Below are 6,984 nucleotides of genomic sequence, written 5' to 3'. Positions count from 1 at the left end.
GTCTTGAACCGCATGAACATATCCTCCATTAAAGGCTTTTTCTCTAACAAAGGGGCTCTAAATTGAAATCCAAGAGGAGAGTTTGACTTAGCCGTTAATGAAGACCCTTGGTTCTTATTCCATGACAAATTAGGACGATTCCTCCAACCAGGATTATAAGTGTTGGAATAGGGATTATTCTATTACCTATTTCTAACAAATTGACAAGACTTAGACTAGATGGGACAATTGTGATTGGAATGTCCTTTCCCATAAAATTCACATGTCATAAAGGAGTTCTAAACAGCATTAACACTCAGTTTATCAATTTTCTTCGCGAGAAAAGCCAATTGTGTAGAAATAGTGTTCATCACATTTAATTCATGAGTTCTAGCAATTTTTCTTATACCTAATCTTTCAGATGGCCATTGATAATTATTAGAAGCTATCTCTTCGAGCAAATCATAAACCTCATAAATGGATTCACTCATGAGTGCACCTTTAGTGGCAGCATCAATGATAGTTCTAAAAGGTCCCAGCAAACCATTATAAAAAGTCTGAACTTGCAACCACTTAGGTAATCCATGGTGAGGACACCTACTTATTAAATCCTTATACCTCTTCCAAGCCTCATATAATGATTTAGAATCAAATTGCATGAAAGAAATGATATCATTTTGCATCTTTGCTGGCTTTGTACGTGGGAAGAATTTTGCTAATAAATTTTGAGCCAAATCATCCCAAGTATCAATGGAACTAGTAAGATGCGAATTTAACCACCTTTTTCTTTATCTTTCAATGAAAAAGGGAAAAGCCTCAATCGTGTGACATTATCGGTAACACCATTAACCTTGAATGTGTTGCAAATTTTTAGGAAATTTACAATATGAGCATTCGGATCATCATTAGGCAAACCCCTAAACTAAGCACCAATCCGAATCATTTGAATGATTGATGGCTTAATTTCAAAGTTGTTAGCTTGAATAGGAGGTCTTCGGATACTAGAGTAGAGCTTTTGTATTTGTCAGACAACATAATCCCTCAAAGGCTTGGTCTCTTCCTCTTGTTAATAAGCCATTATTGTACTTAGAGCATAAACTTTTTTATTTTTCCTCCGAAGTCTTTGAAAAGTCTTTTTGATTTTTAGATAAACAAGAACAATTTTCAAATTTCAGGCTCTTTGCATACAAATACCAAAAGTACCTAAAAAAATTAAAGAAAAGAAAAGTCTAGATTAAAGTTAAGAATGCTTAGTATTAATATTAACAAGAAATAATTAAATATCAATTCTTCGGCAACGACGTCAAAACTTGTTGTTCAATTTTCTACTCACGCAAGTGCATGTATCACAAAGATAATATAGAAATGAGTAAAGTATCGATCCCACAAAGAATTGAATTAATCTGTATTGTTAACTACAAAAATTAACACACCTTAATTTTATCTAAACAATTAAAATTAAAAAGGATAATTAAATTAATAAACAAAAAAATAAAACTAATATATCAGCAAATTTTACTTCTAATGATTAACAGACCTAAGATTATGATATCCTTCAATACTTCAATTGAATATTGTCTTTCTCTCTTAAATTAGATTAATGGATTAAGTTACTAACCAAGAGTCCTAAATTATTTATAACTTTTTGTAGAGTTTCTTATAAAAATATCTCTCCTAATTAGTTTACTATATGTTTATGCCAATTATATTGAAGAAAGATTCATTAAGTTTGTGCTCTAATTTTGGCTATGTATAGCTTATAGGTATATGCCTACCCTATATGTAAATCAAACCACCTAATCAACTAAATGTATTCGATCATATGTTATTTTATTCAAAGTCTACATAAATTTCCTTCATTAAAGTTTAAATTAAGTTTCCAATTCAATCTAATTAGTGATTAGGCAATTATAAACATCAAAAACAGAATAAAATAAACAATCTAAATCTATCAAACATAATCAAAAGAGAGATAAATAATTTAAACTATAAAATGAGTTCAATCATAATCTTAGATTAAAAACTCAGTTCCCTATCAAATCATACATCATCATTGAATAAAGTTTAAACATTAAGAACAAAACTAAGAAAATAAGAGAATAAAAGAAAAGAGAGAAAACTCAAGAGTTGTATTTTTGATCTCTAAATATCCTTAAATCCTTCCAATTCTTGTTAGATTCAATGACTCTTGTGGCTTGACTTTCAGTTGTTAATCTGGTGTTTCTTCATTTTTTTTAAATCTTTCGAAAAGTTATTTTTATAGGCTTTAAAGTTAGGCAAGTGAGGTGAAGGAAGAAGTCAACTTCAGTTATGATTTCCTCATCAGGCTATGTGAGTCGCAACATTATCTATTTAATTAACAAAAATTGTAATTGCTCTAAGATTGTTACAGTGCATCGACTTCGACAAGATTTTTGACCACTTTCCAGGCTAAATTGGATGAAGTAGTAGACATCAAATCGTAACTTTTTCTCTTATCTTTCCAATGGTCGAAGAATCGCTTCATTTGAAGCTTTGTAGAGAGTGTTATGGCCAAAATACTGAAATATGTGTAGTGCTAGTCTGCACATTAAAATTTATCTTTTTCTTTCACTAAAATTCTTCTTTCATCAAACACCTACAAAAGCATAAATAAATCAATAACAACCTATCTTAACCACATTAACACCAAATTAAGCATAAAATTAACTATGATTAGATTGACTTACCTAAAATAACTAATTTAAAATAATTAAATAAAATCTATTAATTTCTATGCATTACTACAAGAACTAAGCTAAATTACGACGAAAATTAAGCTCAAATAACTCTATAGCATAGAGTAATCATCTATCAAAGATTATAAGGACATAAAAGGCGAGTCCACCATCCATCAAGATTTTAGTTCTACTATAAGTGAATACACAAGTGTGAGATGAAGGTTTAAGTAACGGTTAAACTTGATTTTCACATGATTCCAGTTCAAACTATAGTGTCATTAAATAAAGTCAACTACTTTGATGATTTAAGAGTCATCATTCCCTTAGAGTGAATCACATTTGTTAAGTTGAAAGTAATTTGGATACTACAACCTTAACATAATAAATTGATCAACTTTATTATATGACATGAATAATTTTTAGATTCAATTAAAATACATGTCTCTTGTGTATGACTTTTTATATAAATGTATTTTAATATCTTAATCGAATCATGCTACCTTTATAACTAGAAAATAAATGTTTACTTAAAACAAACTCTCCGTCTTATTATCAAAATATACTGTCATTAAAAATTAAATAAATGAAATTAAATAGAGAATATACTTGTTTTCTGTGGCACCATATTCTCAAATTCCTAATAATCTTCCAATTGCCCTAAAGTAAGTATGGCATATCCTTTATCTGAAGACCTTCTACGTGACCTTTAAAGCTTTTTTACGTTAGAGTCATTGTGAATGGATTAGCGAGGTTTTTCTTTATTGGAATTTTCATTACAAGCACTTCTCCACGTTGTATGATCTCTCAAATGAGATGATACTTCCTCTCTATATGTCTCACTACTTTGTGATTCCATGGTTCTTTTGAGTTAGCCACTACACTATTGTTATCACAATAAAGTGTAATGGGCTTATCCGCATCTGGAATCACTTCAAGGTTCATAAGGAACTTGTAGAGCCATACAACTTTTTTTGTAGCTTCGCAAGCGACAACATACTTTACATCCATAGTTGAGTCTGCAATATAAGATTACTTTACATTCCTCCATACTATGGCTCATTTTTTTAGGGTGAAAATAGATCCTGATGTCAATTTCCTTTATTCAACATTAGATTGAAAATCTAAATTAGTGTACCTAGTTGCTACAAGGTCGTTTCAAGAATAAACAAACTATAATTCTTTTTCTACAAAGATATTTAGAGACACACTTGATTGTAGTCTAGTGCTCCATGCCTGGGTTAAACTAAAATCTATTAACCAGTTCTACTACATAGCAGATGTCTAGCCTAGTACACAATATAGCATAGATGAGACTTCCAATAATAGATGCATAAGGAATTTGTCTCATGATTTCAACTTCTTGTGGAGTTTTGGATGACATCTCTTTTGAAAGTTTGATTCCATGTCTAAAGGGTATAAAACCTTTTTGAATCTTGCATGGCAAACTTGCCAAGATTTTGTCTATGTAAGCTACCTGGGATAATGTTATTACTTGTTCCTACGATCCCTTATAAGTTTGATCTTAGAATATAGCTAGCTCCTCCCAACTCCTTTAAATCAAATTGTTGGTTTAGCCAACCTTTAACTGTTGACACCATTCTTATATCATTCCCAATGAATAAAATGTCATCGACATAGAAAATCAAGAAACTAACCTTTTATCCTATAACCTTTTATAAACATACGGTTCGTCTACATTCAGTTGACAACCATATGATTTGATAGTAGTATCAAATCTTATGTTCCAAGACTGAAATGCTTGCTTAAGTCCATAAATGGACCTGTGCAATTCATAAACCTTATGCTCATGGCTTTGTTTAATGAAACCCTTTAGCTGATCCATATAAATATGCTCTTCAAGATCCCTATTTAAAAATATCGTGTTGACATCCATTTGCCATATCTTATAATCAAGATGTTCAGCTATGGACGAAAGGATTTTAATGGAATTAAGCATAGCGACCAGTGAGAAGGTTTCCTCATAATCAACATCTCCTCTTCGAGTATAACCCTTTCTACTGGTCTAACCTTGAAGGTTTCAACCTTTCAATCATTTCTTCTTTTTCTTTTATATATCCATGTGTACCGTATGGGTTTTATCCCTTCAAGTAGATATATAAGAGTCTAGAATTTAGTAGGGTCTATAGAGTTCAACTCAAATTTCATTGCCTTATGCCACTCCTTAACATCAACATTGTTAATAACTTTGTTATCAATAATAAGGTCAGAGTTTGTAGTTACCGCTCCTCGATCATTACAGGCGTTTGAGTCTTACGGGAGAACCAATCAAGTCCTGAACAAGCCTTAATTGAAACTTTTGTTAATACGTTCTATTTGTTCCACCAATTTATGCAATTGCTTTGAACCATGTAACTCTCGTAATATGATTTGAACAAAAGTCGTTATAAATCGACTCAACTTTTATTCCTCATAGTTGTAAAAATACATCAAGGTTTTTAATCCCCAAAAGTACTATTTACAAACAATATACACTGTGAATGACTTGACCTCTAGTAACGGAGTAACTTGGAATAAGGTGCTAAAAGATGCCTTTACCTATCCACAGTGGGCAATATATGTCGATGAATGCATGATACGCCGTTCACCATTTGTAAAAGTTGAAATAAGGAGGTGAGTCTCATAGACTCAGTGATCATCGGCTCCGAGAGTAAGGTGTAGATGGAAAACAAGCTTAGAGCATATAATTTAAAGGATAAAATTAGAGTATAAAGTCATAACCTTATAAAACCAAATAACAAATAAGGTGTTTGTGCCTTGTACAATAATGCTGTAAAATCATAGTGCAATACTTTCCTTGGCAAATACTGCTAAAACCAAAGCATAGTAAAATAAAATTTCACTCATTGAAATCATATAATTCCTTTAAAAATACCAATAGCTGTATAAAAGCACGCACGCTCCGAAAATGTGTGGCATATAAAAATAAATGTGTACATCCACATATATCAAATCATGATCAGCTTATAAATCACTGAAAGCTTTCAATTAAATAGGAGAGTTGTGAAAAAACATTATCTCTCCACCATGCAAAAGAGTACAAGTCTAAAAACTCTTAAGGCTCTGAAGTAGGTAATCATAGATATTCAACCATGGACCCTCTTCCACATAATAACAATCCGTGAGGCCCCCCTCCATCAAATTCCCACAGCCATGGCAATCTCGACGATGTTGGCTGACATTGAAGAAATCATGTGGTCACAACCTGGTATATCAACTCGTGGCTTTGCAAAGTATAACAACTTGTGGCCTTGCCACATCTAATAGCCCATCAAATACCCAAAGGTTCTCTAGCTATAGCTCACTTGTGCACAAGGGTCACACTATCTTGATGTGACATTCAACCTACTCTCGATGCTTTTGATTCGTCAAAACTATTTTCAAAACCAAATCAACGTTTCTAAGAGTTTTTCCTTAAATCAATTGAAAACAAGGTTCGATAACCTTTCAAATTTTTTTTTTCACATTAAAATGCATGGTGTAAACATTTGCATAAAGTTCAGACTAAAACTAACTCTTGAAAATTTGCATTTAAACCATTTATCAAGAGCATTTAACTATGCACATCACATGAAGAAACAAGGCTCGGTTTTGATGCGAAATATTGCAAAAGGGCTTGTTTCCCAGTTTCTAAAACACTTTACATATATGCATACATATATAGTCTACAAAAAAACTTTCAAATCAATTTGCATCCATAATTGCCTATGGTTTCTACCAGCTCATGCTTTCCACAAAAGCAGTGTATAAATTATTGCAAACCAGGAATTCAAATCACTTTTCATTTTCTAGCAACTCATGCTTCCCACAAAAATGTTGGATAATACCATATATATACTTTGATATAGTAAGAATCTTTTGAAATAGACACCCCTTACTCACCATACAGTGGCAGGATATTACTTCGCCACTTATCCAGTTACGTTTCAAATTAAAGTAGCTTGCCGGTCACTTGTTTCCTCTTCTAGTTAATTACCACGGTAATCCTTTTTCAGTTGCACACCTCCTAGCAATAAACCAAGCTTAATATACTTAGTATTTACGATTTGAATTCAGCTCCCATTTGCCTTCCTTTGTACCAAATTCTTAGTTCCTTTCATTTTCAAGAAGTATTCACATTTCAAATAATTATTTTTCACATTACCAGATCGGGCACATTATTTTCAATTTCATGCATATACACAATTATATATATGGGCAGCATCTTAACCAAGAATCCTTAATCAATATCCATATTGTTCATCTTTATTCTTATAATTACTCTAACATGCAACCACTAATTTTCAAC

The 6,984-nt window shown here is 31.9% G+C and overlaps 1 non-coding gene across 1 annotated transcript; it reads left to right on the top strand.

Moving 5' to 3' along the window:
* The first annotated feature begins 558 nt into the window (after positions 1-558).
* On the top strand, positions 559-664 carry LOC149526531 (small nucleolar RNA R71). The gene has a single exon (XR_016351911.1). It is a non-coding gene; the product is annotated as a small nucleolar RNA R71 (small nucleolar RNA).
* The last annotated feature ends 6,320 nt before the right edge of the window (positions 665-6,984 follow it).

This window comes from Theobroma umbraticum, unplaced genomic scaffold, assembly GCF_002168275.2.
Source record: "Theobroma umbraticum cultivar Fairchild unplaced genomic scaffold, ASM216827v3 scaffold_55.0, whole genome shotgun sequence".
In the NCBI taxonomy this organism is placed as follows: Eukaryota; Viridiplantae; Streptophyta; class Magnoliopsida; order Malvales; family Malvaceae; genus Theobroma; species Theobroma umbraticum.
This window is presented reverse-complemented; position numbering and strand designations above follow the sequence as displayed.